Source organism: Pristiophorus japonicus, chromosome 2, assembly GCF_044704955.1.
Source record: "Pristiophorus japonicus isolate sPriJap1 chromosome 2, sPriJap1.hap1, whole genome shotgun sequence".
Taxonomy (NCBI): Eukaryota; Metazoa; Chordata; class Chondrichthyes; family Pristiophoridae; genus Pristiophorus; species Pristiophorus japonicus.
Genome location: NC_091978.1, coordinates 54,254,294 through 54,268,936, shown reverse-complemented (window position 1 = coordinate 54,268,936; position 14,643 = coordinate 54,254,294). Strand labels below are relative to the sequence as shown.

Genomic DNA, 14,643 nt, shown 5'->3' with positions numbered 1-14,643 from the left:
TCTCTCGACTGACTATTCAGCAATTCCGTCATCCTTTAATCTATGTTGTTACATTTCTCCCATAAAGCAGAGGAAATTTAAAAACTGTGCAGAGGGCAACAGACTTGGTCGAGTTTACATTTCTGAATGTAAACAGCATGGAATTCAGTAGAAAACATCAAAAATTGAAAGTTAACTTAAGTGAAAATGGATATGGTAATCGTGCTGCTATTTGGAAGAAGGAAATGCGGAAATGGGGTTCAAGATTTCAACAGCTACAGAGTTTGAATCAAGCAATTGTTGTGGACATTAACCATCTCACTGCGGAAATTGAGACGTTCGCACAGCTTTGGATCAGATGGACATGTAAGCTAGTGGGAGTCATTGTTCGGATGGAGCCCAACGGCACCCAGTTCTTATGCTGGTGCTGTTTCAATTAATTGTGCTTGTCATTTTTATTTACTATGGATGGCGTGTTCGAAAACAAGGACAACTGGAAAATGCCGTTGAACGAGCTCAAATGGCCATACAAACGTTACCCAGGTAAGGCCTGGCAGAGGCAAAGATAAGTGGGGGAATGTGAGAGCACAAGCCCGCATTTCTGAAACGCTTTGCTTTGGCGCGATCTGGAGATATCGAAAGGGTTAAAAGTTGAAGATTGAAGCTTGGGTTAAAACAGGATGTTTGGATCGAAACAGGCTGCTAGACGACATGGAGCCATTTCGCCATTGAAATGTGTCTATCTGATCATCTGTGTGTTTACAATACATCATGGGACTGTGGTTCTCATATTGGACTGTTCAGCCACCTAAGGACTCATTTTTAGAGTGGAAGCAAGTCTTCCTTGATTCCGAGGGACTGCCTATGATGATGATCATGGTGGGAGTCGATTTATGGCAGTGAGATTTGACTTCAGGATCATGAGTAGCTGGTAATTTATCTGTATGTTAATTATTTATATGCATCATCAATACTATCTATGCATGGAATCAAAGAAACTCCTCTGCTGATCACCTGGTTTGTGTACCGTAATTCGTGACATCGTCTGTATGCTAAGTATTTGAATGTACCATTTGTTACTATGTGAGGAAACGATCTGGTTTGTGTATAGTAATTCAGAAAACAGTTAGCCGTGATTTCAGGACAATGCCATGAGTCTACATCGTCTGCATATTAATTGTCTGTACGTACTATGCAAGGAAACAAGAGTTCAAAGGTTTTTTTTTAGGTATAAGAGATGGAACTGGTTTTTGTTAGACACACACACATTGGACATTTGGAAGGTGTGTGCCTCACAAACAGCCACTGCAAATCGGAACAAGCAGAAAGTTGGCTTGTGAAGTGTTTTGTGTCTCAGTAGCTTTCATACTTGTGTCTAAATAAAAGACCCGATCCTGCCATTTACTGCAACTGAGTGGGTGTGTAATTCGACTTTAAAGCAACAAATTAAAAAGGGCATGAAAGCTGTCCAACAGACGACACAAAATTCTGAAATAAAAACAGAAAATGCTGGAGATACTCAGCAGGTCAGGCGGCATCTGTGGAGAAAGGAATAATCAGGCAGATGACCCTGCGTCAGAACTGGAAAAAGTTAAGAGATGTAACAGGATTTTAAGCAAGTGTACAGGCAGAGAAAGGGGAGAACAGAACAAAAGGGAAGATCTGTGATCGGGTGTCAAACACGAGAAGAGAAAGCAATGAAGATGAACAAGGTGAAAGAGACAAATCCCGTCTGAGGGAGGGGCAGAACTTCTTCAAGGTGACCATTCCTAGAAGAGAAGTGGCAGTAAACTAAACACTAATACTCAGTATTTTGCTTTTGTATGTTGCAATCTGAAATAAAAACAGAAAATGCTGAAAATACTCAGCAGGTCAGGCAACATCTGTGGAGAAACAGAGTTAATGTTTCAGATCGATGACCTTTCGTCAGAGCTGTTTGTTCTTTACCGGTCTCACCAGCAGCTGCGTCTGCCTAATGGTTGATTGACAGTTGAGAGTCGGCGCATGTGCACCCGGAACCGCGGTTTGCACCGAATCCGGCACAGCGACCCCTCTCGGTCGCCAAGGGTAATTATTGCGCATGCCCAGAGGACATCAACCGCCCCTCCACCCCACACTCGGAGTTGCGCCTGCGTGTTCAGGTCCTGTGGTTATGGAGTCGGCGCGGGGCCTTCCGGGGAAAGGCGTTTGTGTCTGTTGAAGAGTCGCAATCAGTGACGCAAAGTGAGTTTTCTCCGCTCCGATTGGGTAGAGAATCGCGGGGGTAGATTGGGTAGAGAATCGCGGTGGGTGGATGGGGAGAGAATAAAGGGAAACCCAAACCTGAGAGTCCGCCGATCCAGGCCGCGGAGCTTCCACAGTTTGGCGGAGCGCGTTCGGTGGGCACGTGACCTGGGCACAAGGCCTGATTGACGGAGACTTCCGACCAATGGGGGGCGGGGAGCGTGCCGGCGGCAGGTCATCCAACCAATCGGGGAGCCAGAGGGGCGGGACTTGCGCTGGTGATTGTGTGACCCTTATTGGGACAAGGCTCTTTGTCTCACAACCCATTGGCTCAGTTTTTAAGTGCCAGCTGTGGCTCAGTGGGTAGCACACTCGCCCCTGAATCAGAAGGTTGTGGATTAAAGTCCCACTCCAGGGACTTGAGTATAAAAATTTAGGCTGACACTCCAATGCAGTGCTGCAATGTTGGAGGTGCCGTCTTTCGGATGAGACGTTAAACCGAGGCCCTGTCTGCTCTCTCAGGTAGACACAAATCATAGAAATTTGTGGCACGGAAGGAGGCCATTTTGGCCCACCGTGTCCATGCCAGCCGACAAACAGCTATCCAGCCTAATCGCACTTTCCAGCTCTTGGTCCGTAGCCGTGCAGGTTACAGCACTTCAAGTGCCTATCCAAGCACCCCTTCAATATGGTGAGGGTTTCTGTCTCTATCACCCTTTCAGGCAATGAGTTCCAGGCACCCACCACCCTCTTGCTGAAGAAATTTCCCCATATATCTCCTCTAAATCTCTTGCCAATTACTTTAAATCGATGTCCCCTGGTTCTTGAACATGCCAAGGGACATGGGTCCTTCCTATCCAATCTATCTAGGCCCCCCATAATTTTATACACCTCAATAAGGTCAAAGCTCAGCCTCCTCTCTTCCAAAGAAAAAAACCCCAGACTATTCTATCTTTCCTCATAGCTAAAATTTTCCTGACCAACATTTTCGTAAATCTCCTCTGTACCCTCTCCAGTGCAATCACATTTTTCTTGTAATGAGGTGACCAGAACTGCACACAGTACGCTAGCTGTGGCCTTACTAGTGTTTTATACAGTTCAAGCATAACCTCCCTGCTCTTGTATTCTATGCCTTGACTTGGTAGTATTTGATGCTACAATGTAGAGGGAGCTTTACACTGTATCTAACTTGAGACACCTCAAATCGCTGGAGAAATACCACCAACGATGCCTCTGCAAGATCCTACAAATCCCCTGGGAGGACAGATGCACCAACATTAGCGTCCTCGACCAGGCCAACATCCCCAGAGTTGAAGCACTGACCACACTTGATCACCTCCGCTGGGCAGGCCACATTGTTTGCATGCCAGACACGAGACTCCCAAAGCAAGCGCTCTACTCAGAACTCCTTCACGGCAAACAAGCCAAAAGTGGGCAGTGGAAACGTTACAGGGATACCCTGAAATCCTCCCTGAAAAAGTGCAAAATCCCCACTGACACCTGGAAGTCCCTGGCCAAAGACCGCCCTAAGTGGAGCAAGTGCATTTGGGAGGGCGTCGAGCACCTCGAGTCTTATCGCCGAGAGCATGCAGAAATCAAGCGCAGGCAGCGGAAAGAGCAAGCGGCAAACCTGTCCCACCCACCCTTTCCGTCAATGACTATCTGTCCCATCTGTGACTGTGGTTCTCGTATTGGACTGTTCAGCCATCTCAGGACTCATTTTTAAGAGTGGAAGCAAGTTCTCCTCGATTCCGAGGGATTGCCTATGATGATGATGTATCTAACCCGTGCTGTACCTGCCCTAGGAGTGTTTGATGTGACAGTGTAGAGGGAGCTTTATTCTGTATCTAACTTTATCCGCCCCCACCCGCCGGTTCCCAGTTGCTCCCGTTTTGCTCCGGCTCAAAGCTCAATGAAGCAGCCCCACGGCAAACTCCGGGACAGAAACCAAGTCAGGGAACATCTGTAAATGAAGGAGAAATGGTGACTGGTCAGGGAGAGTCTGTAAATGAAGGGGAATTGGTGACTGGTCAAGGAGAGCCTCTCACCAAAATTACAGAGGGAAAGATTACAGGGAAGGACAGAGTATTGGAAAGAGGGATAGAGCCAGATTCAATACCTTCAGGGGAGGAGATGGAGGGGAACCAGTGAGTGTAGAACTGAACCCAGCCAGAGTCAGCACCTTCAGGGGCAGAGAAAGCTTAGCCGGAAGAATAAAATAAGTCGGAAATGTTGCAGTGAGTTTGGATTTCAGCATAGAGGGAGGTAGCGCGAGTAAGATGAGGATTTACTTCTTTGAGGAAGAAGTTCTGAATTTCTATCCTGTACTTACAGTGATGACTTTTGTAAGCTCTTTTTACAGGTCTAGATCTTATAGAGATATTTAAAATTATGATAGCCTTTGATAGGGTGAACACCCAGATGGTTCCACTTGTGGGGAGTCCAGAAACATAAGATAGTCACCAATAAATCCAATGTGGAATTCTTTACCCAGAGAGTGGTTAGAATGTGGAACTCACTACCACATAGAGTGGTTGAGGCAAATAGCACAGATGCATTTCAGGGGAAGATAGCTAATTACATAAGGGAGAAAGGAATAGAAGGATATGCTGATAGGTTTGGATGAGGAGGAGTGGAAGGAGGCTCGTGTGGAGCATAAATGCCAACACAGACCAGTTGGGCCGAATGGCCTGTTTCTGTGCTGCAGTCTCTATGTAACACTATGAATTCCTCATCCCTGTGGGAGCCGATATTAGTCAAAACTTGCTTCTTGGACATTTCTGACCATCCCATATTAGCGGAGACTGAATCCATCACACAGCTCTGTGTCAGATTTAATTATTCCTCTCTCCAGCCTGTAATTGATGAAACTTGTATCACTGAGGCTGAAATTCCACTTTCATGCTCTGGAGGTGCAGGCAGTGCTGGGCACAGAGGGAGCAGCAAACCGGATACAGAGGTTTTCCCCTGAGCATGTGCGGGGGCCCAGTGGGCTTTCACTGTTCTGGGGCATTTCTGAGTGTGTCATAGGAACATTAGGAATGGGAGCAGGCCTTTCAGTCCCTCGAGCCTGCTCCACCATTCAATTAGATCAAGACTGATCTGTACCTTAACTCCATTTACCCGCCTTTATTCCACATTGCTTACCGAACAAAAATCTATCATCTCGGTCTTGAAAGCTCCAATTGGACAAGGGAGAACCAGTTGATGTGGTGTATTTGGACTTTCAGAAGGTTTTCGACAAGGTCCCACACAAGAGATTAATGTGCAAAGTTAAAGCACATGGGATTGGGGATAGTGTGCTGACGTGGATGGAGAACTGGTTGGCAGACAGGAAGCAAAGAGTAGGAGTAAATGGGTACTTTTCAGAATGGCAGGCAGTGACTAGTGGGGTACAGCAAGGTTCTGTGCTGGGGGCCCCAGCTGTTTACATTGTACATTAATGATTTAGACGAGGGGATTAAATGTAGTATTTCCAAATTTGCGGATGACACTCAGTTGGGTGGCAGTGTGAGCTGCGAGGAGGATGCTGTGAGGCTGCAGAGTGACTTGGGATAGGTTAGATGAGTGGGCAAATGCATGGCAGATGAAGTACAATGTGGATAAATGTGAGGTTATCCACTTTGGTGGTAAAAACAGAGAGACAGACTATTATCTGAATGGCGACAGATTAGGAAAAGGGGAGGTGCAACGAGACCTGGGTGCCATGGTACATCAGTTATTGAAGGTTGGCATGCAGGTACAGCAGGCAGTTAAGAAAGCAAATGGCATGTTGGCCTTCATAGCGAGGAGATTTGAGTACAGGGGCAGGGAAGTGTTACTACAGTTGTACAGGGCCTTGGTGAGGCCATACCTGGAGTATTGTGTGCAGTTTTGGTCTCCTAACTTGAGAAAGGACATTCTTGCTATTGAGGGAGTGCAGCGAAGGTTCACTAGACTGATTCCCGGGATGGCGGGACTGACATATCAAGAAAGACCGGAACAACTGGGCTTGTATTCACTGGAGTTCAGAAGAATGAGAGGGGTTCTCATAGAAACGTTTAAAATTCTGACGGGATTAGACAGGTTAGATGCAGGAAGAATGTTCCCAATGTTGGGGAAGTCCAGAACCAGTGGTCACAGTCTAAGAATAAGGGGTAAGATGAGGAGAAACTTCTTCACCCAGAGAGTGGTGAACCTGTGGAATTCTCTACCACGAAAAGTTGTTGAGGCCACTTCACTAAATATATTCAAAAAGGAATTGGATGTAGTCCTTACTACTAGGGGGATCAAGGGGTATGGCGAGAAAGCAGGAATGGGGTACTGAAGTTGCATGTTCGGCCATGAACTCATTAAATGGCGGTGCAGGCTCGAAGGGCCAAATGGCCTACTCCTGCACCTATTTTCTATGTTTCTATGTCTATGTTTCCAACATTAGCTGCAGCCCGAATGCAGAGATGGGCTTTGATTTTGTCAGCATATATGACATTGAGTACAGACGATCAGCTGATCTCAATAATGCCGATGCTATGTCTAGATTGCCTTCCCCAACATAAGTTACACCCAATAGGGAAGAAGTGTTCTATTTTTCATACATTGATGAACTGCCAGTCACAGATGAAGAGAATGGTAGAGGAACCAAACGTGACCCAGTTATGTCAAAGGTGTATGATTACATCGCGAATGGCTGGCAAAACCAGGTAACAGACAAAGATATTCATCCATTCTTCGTTCGTAGGAATTAATTATCAGTCGATAAAAATTGTATCATGTGGGGTGCAAGAATGGTTATACCAAATAAATTCAGGTCCAAGTTATTAGGCGATCTTCATGACCAGCACCTGGGAATGTGCTTAACCAAGACTTTTGTACGCAGTTACTTATGGTGGCCAGGTCTAGATAAAGATATAGAGTGCATTGTGAGTCAGTGTACGACATGTCAATCGATAAGCAAGAAACCACAGTCAGTACCATTACAACCATGGAAATGGCCTCCCAGGATGTGGCAAAGATTACCAATCAATTTTGCTGAGCTAGACAGAAAGCAATTGTCCATTGTGATTGATAGCCATTCGAAGTGGGTAGAGCTGTTTCCAATGCAGAAAATAACAAGTAAAACATTAGACATTTTGCGAAGATTTTCTTCATAGGACCTCCCAGAAGAAAATGTGTCTGATAATGGAGAACAATTTTGTTCAGAAGAATTTGCAAAGTTCACAAGCAAAAATGGTGTGAAACATACCAAGGTTCCACCGTAACACCCTGCTTCAAATGGTGCAGCAGAGTGCACAGTACAACTTGTTAAATGTGCCCTCATCAAACATATGTTGGATCCAAATCCAAAGAAACGATGTTGTCATTGGACCACAAATTGGCTAATTTTTAAATTACTTATCGCAATACTCCTCATAAAACTACTGGTAGAACACCGCAGAGTTGTTTCTCAAACGACAGCCACACACCAGGTTCTCGTTGTTAAAACCAAACTTGGCACAGTCTGTAGAAGAGAAACATAGAAAAATAGGTGCAGGAGTAGGCCATTCGGGCCCTTCGAGCCTGCACCACCATTCAATAAGATCATGGCTGATCATTCACCTCAGTACCCCTTTCCAGCTTTCTCTGCATACCCCTTGATCCCTTTAGTCATAAGGGCCATATCCAATTCCCTCTTGAATATATCTAACGAACTGGCATCAACAACTCTCTGCGGAAGAGAATGCCACTAGTTAACAACTCTTTGAGGAAAAGGGGAGGTGCAACGAGACCTGGGTGTCATGGTACATCAGTCATTGAAGGTTGGCATGCAGGTGGAGCAGGCTGTGAAGAAGGCAAATGACATGTTGGCCTTCATAGCGTGAGGAATTGCATATAGGAGCAGGGAGGTCTTGCTGCAGCTGTATAGGGCCTTGGTGAGGCCTCACCTGGAATATTGTGTTCAGTTTTGGTCTCATAATCTGAGGAAGGATATTCTTGCTATTGAGGGAGTGCAGCGAAGGTTCACCAGACTGATTCCCGGGATGGCAGGACTGACATATGAGGAGAGACTGGATTGACTGGGCCTATATTCACTGGAATTTAGAAGAGAGGGGTCTCATAGAAACTTATAAAATTCTGACGGGACTGGACAGTTTGGTGCAGGAAGAATGTTCCCGATGTTGGGGGAGTCCAGAACCAGGGATCACAGTCTAAGGATAAGGGGTAAGCCATTTAGGACTGAGATGAGGGGAAACTTTTTCACTCAAAGAGTTGTTAACCTGTGGCATTCTCTTCCGCAGAGAGTTATTGATGCCAGTTCATTAGATATATTCAAGAGGGAATTGTTATGGCCCTTATGATTAAAGGGATCAAGAGGTATGCAGAGAAAGCAGGAAAGGGGTACTGAGGTGAATGATCAGCCACCATTCAGATAATATTCTGCCTTTGTGTTTTTGCCATCAAAGTGGATAACCTCACATTTATCCACATTATACTGCATCTGCCATGCATTTGCCCACTCACCTAACCTGTCTAAGTCACCCTGCAGCCTCTTAGCATCCTCCTCACAGCTCACACCGCCAACCAGCTTAGTGTCATCTTACTCTCAATTCCTTCATCTAAATCATTGATGTATATTGTAAATAGCTGTGGTTCCAGCACTGAACCCTGCGGCACCCCACTAGTCACTGCCTGCCATTCTGAAAAGGACCTGTTTAATCCCGACTCTCTGCTTCCTGTCTGCCAACCAGTTCTCTATCCACGTCATTACATTACCCCCAATACCATGTGTTTTAATTTTGCACACTAATCTCTTGTGTGGGACCTTGTCAAAAGCCTTTTGAAACAAATACACCACATCCACTGGTTCTCCCCTGTCCACTCTACTAGTTGCATCCTCAAAAAATTCCAGAAAATTTGTCAAGCATGATTTCCCTTTCATAAATCCATGCTGACTTGGACCGATCCTGTCACTGCTTTCCAAATACGCTGCTATTTCATCTTTAATAATTGATTCCAACATTTTCCCCACTACCGATGTCAGGCTAACCAGTCTATAATTCCCCGTTTTCACTCTCCCTCCTTTTTTAAAAAGTGGCGTTACATTAGCTACCCTCCAGTCCATAGGAACTGATCCAGAGTCGATAGACTATTGGAAAATTAAGACAGGAAAAGAATCATGATAGAGGTAGAGTAAGAGAGAGAAGTGTGAAATTAAATCAGAAGGTGAGAGTGAAAAATCATCACCATAAATGGTTAAAGTGGTTACAAGGAAGAGTGGTGAAGATATGTGATCCTCGTATATATTTGGTCAAGATGTTTGATCATGGACAGGTTAGGTTTGTTCACATTGATCACATTTTACCGACAGATGTGGAAGGAGTTGAAAGTTGGAATGATTCGATTATTTCTGACTCATCATATAGTTTTGTCACAAGTACAGTACCAGTAGCATATCCTACATCAAATGTACTAGAAACATGTCCAAGAGAAAGTCAGAATTTAAGTCCGAGTCAGGCAAACAAACAGTCTGATGGTGTAGAGTTCAAATGTAAAGCAAGGGCATCCCTTGGAGGAAAACTTTCCTCAGGATCAGCTTAGAATGAGTCTTAAGTTCAACATCATGTTTGTGAAGTTCTGTTCGAGAGCGAAGGTATCCTCTTCAAAACAGAAAACCAATGGTTAAGTTTGATTTGTAAATATGACAAAATAAGTCCATATCTTTTATTATGTATAACCATGCAAGTTATGTATGATGATTGTTTGTTGTAATTCTTCATTAAGGAGGAAGAAGTGTAATATTGTTCCACCTTAAGGACTACTGCTCCACCCAGTGGACTACTGTGGTAATGCAGCTATTGCTGTATATAATAAAGAGGACAGGTCATCTGACAAGTTCATGAGTTAACAGACATCGTTGGAGGCTGTGTGTGTAGTGAGCTTGTGAGGAGGATATCACAATAAGTACCTGAAGGAAAAAAAAATTGCAGGGCTGTGAGGAAAAGGCGGAGAGATGGGACTAGCTTAAGTGCTCTTGTAGAGTGCTGTCTTGGACTGGACAGGCCAAATGACGTCCTTCTGTGCTGTAACCATTCTATGATTCTTTTAGGTCACCCTTCAGCCTTTTAGGGATATTGAGAAAATGGCTGAAGAAAAGTAAGTGCTGGAAACCAGGGAAAGTGGCCTTGTAAATCACAGATTAGAGAAGCTCCAGCTGTCTTTTCCTCACATCCTGCCAAAACCCCGCAGAGAAGACAAAGAAGAGTCCGGTGCCAGAGATGGATCACTGCAGGGTATAAAAGTGAGGGGATACTGATGTAAGGGGGCTGGAGACACCAGAGATCAAGCTCAGGGCGCCCGAGGTTTCATCCAGCGGGCTGACCTTGTGTCAGTTACTGTGGACACGCGGAACTTGGATGTTTACTCTAATTGATGGGTCAGTATAAGGTATGGCAGAGGACAAAGAATCTGCTCGTCTTGTATTTCTTAATATAGTATTAAAGTTTCTGACACCAGACTTTCGAACCTGCTAATTAATAAGTTAGAATCATACAACCATAAATCTCTCTATTTTTAAAGTTTTACCATTTAATGTATATTTCCTCCCCAAATCTATCACCTCACATTTCTCTGCATTAAATTTCATCTGACATCTACCTGCCCCATTTATTAACCTGTGTATTCACACCGAAGTCACTTACAGTCTTCACAGTTGACCATAATCCCTATTTTGGTGTTATCTGGAAAGTTTAATCTTGTGCCCCATATACCCAAGCCCAGTTCATTTCTCTATATTGAGAAGAGCAGTGGTCCCAACACTGACCCTGGGGGACACCACTGTGTCCATCCCTCCAGTCTGAAGAACATCCATTAACCACTACTCTCTCTTTTCTGCCCTTTACCCAACTTCATATCCACACTGCCTCACTCCTTTTAATACCGTGAGCCTTAATTTGATCCTGGCTGGCACCTTATCAAACACCTTTTGACAATCCACTTACACAACATCCACTGCATTTCCTTTCTCACTACACTGTGTTATTTCCTGAAATCCTGCTGTCTGTCCTGAATGAATCCATTTCACAAACAAATGTTGCATTGTTTGCTGCACACCACAGCATTTCATCTGTTTAAAGCCACAGCAGAAAGGTCCCGTTTTCTCCCCGAGTTTGAGATAAATCAGCTTTAAAAATGATGCAGAGTTTCAGCCAATGAGGGAGATCCGGGTTCAGCCCCACCCCTCACACTCCGATTGGTTAGAGGACCATCCAACTACTAGCTACTCCAGCCCCGCCCCACTCTTCCTAACCCCGGGGGGACGCGGGCTTCACAAACACTGAGTGCGCGCCCAGGCCCGAGAGAACACACTCCACATTATCCACCTCCTCACAACTACCCGCCAGTTTAAGGCACAAACTCCGGGACAACCAGGAAGTGCTGGGAAATCCCCAGCAAGTCAGGGAGCGTCTGCAAATGAAGGGGAAACGGTGACTGATTAGAGAGCATCTGTAAATGGAAAAGAAGTGGTGACTGGTCAGGGACTGTCTGTAAATGAAGGAGAAATGGTGACCTGTCAGGGAGCTTCTGTAAATGGAGAAAAAATGGGGACCAGTCAGCGTGCATCTGTCATCATCATAGGCAGTCCCTCGGAATCGAGAAACATAGAAACATAGAAAATAGGTGCAGGAGCAGGCCATTCAGCCCTTCTAGCCTGCACCGCCATTCAATGAGTTCATGGCTGAACATGAAACTTCAGTACCCCCTTCCTGCTTTCTCGCCATAACCCTTGATCCCCCTAGTAGTAAGGACTTCATCTAACTCCCTTTTGAATATATTTAGTGAATTGGCCTCAACTACTTTCTGTGGTAGAGAATTCCACAGTTCACCACTCTCTGGGTGAAGAAGTTTCTCCTCATCTCGGTCCTAAATGGCTTACCCCTTATCCTCAGACTGTGACCCCTGGTTCTGGACTTCCCCAACATTGGGAACATTCTTCCTGCATCTAACCTGTCTAAACCCGTCAGAATTTTAAACGTTTCCATAAGGTCCCCTTTCATTCTTCTGAACTCCAGTGAATACAAGCCCAGTTGATCAAGTCTTTCTTGATAGGTCAGTCCCACCATCCCAGGAATCAGTCTGGTGAATCTTCGCTGCACTCCCTCAATAGCAAGAATGTCCTTCCTCAAGTTAGGAGACCAAAACTGTACACAATACTCCAGGTGTGGCCTCACCAAGGCCCTGTACAACTGTAGCAACACCTCCCTGCCCCTGTACTCAAATCCCCTCGCTATGAAGGCCAACATGCCATTTGCTTTCTTAACCGCCTGCTGTACCTGCATGCCAACCTTCAATGACTGATGTACCATGACACCCAGGTCTCGTTGCACCTTCCCTTTTCCTAATCTGTCACCATTCAGATAATAGTCTGTCTCTCTGTTTTTACCACCAAAGTGGATAACCTCACACTTATCCACATTATACTTCATCTGCCATGCATTTGCCCACTCATCTAACCTATCCAAGTCACTCTGCAGCCTAATAGCATCCTCCTCGCAGCTCACACTGCCACCCAACTTAGTGTCATCCGCAAATTTGGAGATACTGCATTTAATTCCTTCGTCTAAATCATTAATGTACAATGTAAACAGCTGGGGCCCCAGCACAGAACCTTGCAGCACCCCACTAGTCACTGCCTGCCATTCTGAAAAGTACCCGTTTACTCCTACTCTTTGCTTCCTGTCTGACAACCAGTTCTCAATCGACGTCAGCACACTAGCCCCAATCCCATGTGCTTTAACTTTGCACATTAATCTCTTGTGTGGGACCTTGTCGAAAGCCTTCTGAAAGTCCAAATATACCACATCAACTGGTTCTCCTTTGTCCACTTTACTGGAAACATCCTCAAAAAATCCAGAAGATTTGTCAAGCATGATTTCCCTTTCACAAATCCATGCTGACTTGGACCTATCATGTCACCATTTTCCAAATGCGCTGCTATGACATCCTTAATAATTGATTCCATCATTTTACCCACTACTGAGGTCAGGCTGACCGGTCTATAATTCCCTGTTTTCTCTCTCCCTCCTTTTTTAAAAAGTGGGGTTACATTGGCTACCCTCCACTCGATAGGAACTGATCCAGAGTCAATGGAATGTTGGAAAATGACTGTCAATGCATCCGCTATTTCCAAGGCCACCTCCTTAAGTACTCTGGGATGCAGTCCATCAGGCCCTGGGAATTTATCGGCCTTCAATCCCATCAATTTCCCCAACACAATTTCCCGACTAATAAAGATTTCCCTCAGTTCCCCCTCCTTACTAGACCCTCTGACCCCTTTTATATCTGGAAGGTTGTTTGTGTCCTCCTTAGTGAATACCGAACCAAAGTACTTGTTCAATTGGTCTGCCATTTCTTTGTTCCCCGTTATGACTTCCCCTGATTCTGACTGCAGGGGACCTACGTTTGTCTTTACTAACCTTTTTCTCTTTACATACCTATAGAAACTTTTGCAATCCGCCTTAATGTTCCCTGCAAGCTTCTTCTCGTACTCCATTTTCCCTGCCCTAATCAAACCCTTTGTCCTCCTCTGCTGAGTTCTAAATTTCTCCCAGTCCCCGGGTTCGCTGCTATTTCTGGCCAATTTGTATGCCACTTCCTTGGCTTTAATACTATCCCTGATTTCCCTTGATAGCCACGGTTGAGCCACCTTCCCTTTTTTATTTTTACGCCAGACAGGGATGTACAATTGTTGTCATTCATCCATGCGGTCTCTAAATGTCTGCCATTGCCCATCCACAGTCAACCCCCTAAGTATCATTCGCCAATCTATCCTAGCCAATTCACGCCTCATACCTTCAAAGTTACCCTTCTTTAAGTTCTGGACCATGGTCTCTGAATTAACTGTTTCATTCTCCATCCTAATGCAGAATTCCACTATATTATGGTCAAGGGGCCTCGCACAATGAGATTGCTAATTAATCCTCTCTCATTACACAACACCCAGTCTAAGATGGCCTCCCCCCTAGTTGGTTCCTCGACATATTGGTCTAGAAAACCATCCCTTATGCACTCCAGGAAATCCTCCTCCACCGTATTGCTTCCAGTTTGGTTAGCCCAATCTATGTGCATATTAAAGTCACCCATTATAACTGCTACACCTTTATTGCATGCACCCCTAATTTCCTGTTTGATGCCCTCCCCAACATCCCTACTACTGTTTGGAGGTCTGTACACAACTCCTACTAAAGTTTTTTGCCCTTTGGTGTTCTGCAGCTCTACCCATATAGATTCCACATCATCCAAGCTAATGTCTTTCCTAACTATTGCATTAATCTCCTCTTTAACCAGCAATGCTACCCCACCTCCTTTTCCTTTTATTCTATCCTTCCTGAATGTTGAATACCCCTGGATGTTGAGTTCCCAGCCCTGATCATCCTGGAGCCACGTCTCCGTAATCGCAATCACATCATATTTGTTAACATCTATTTG

General features: G+C 45.0%; 1 protein-coding gene and 1 pseudogene across 3 annotated transcripts in view; one reads left to right on the top strand and one right to left on the bottom strand.

Annotated features, from left to right (window-relative positions):
* Positions 1 to 2,354, bottom strand: part of LOC139238301 (zinc finger protein 850-like) — a 77,135-nt pseudogene extending 74,781 nt beyond the window's left edge.
* The window catches only part of LOC139238140 (zinc finger protein 239-like), a 38,890-nt gene continuing 26,361 nt past the window's right edge, over positions 2,115 to 14,643 (top strand). The window contains exons 1-2 of one of the 3 annotated variants that reach the window (XM_070867463.1): positions 2,121 to 2,202; positions 10,265 to 10,602. The gene's annotated coding sequence lies outside the window, so the exon portion shown is untranslated. Of the gene's footprint in view, positions 2,203 to 10,264; positions 10,603 to 14,643 lie in introns of all 3 variants that reach the window. The other 2 variants (XR_011588574.1, XM_070867462.1) reach the window with 2 other exon arrangements.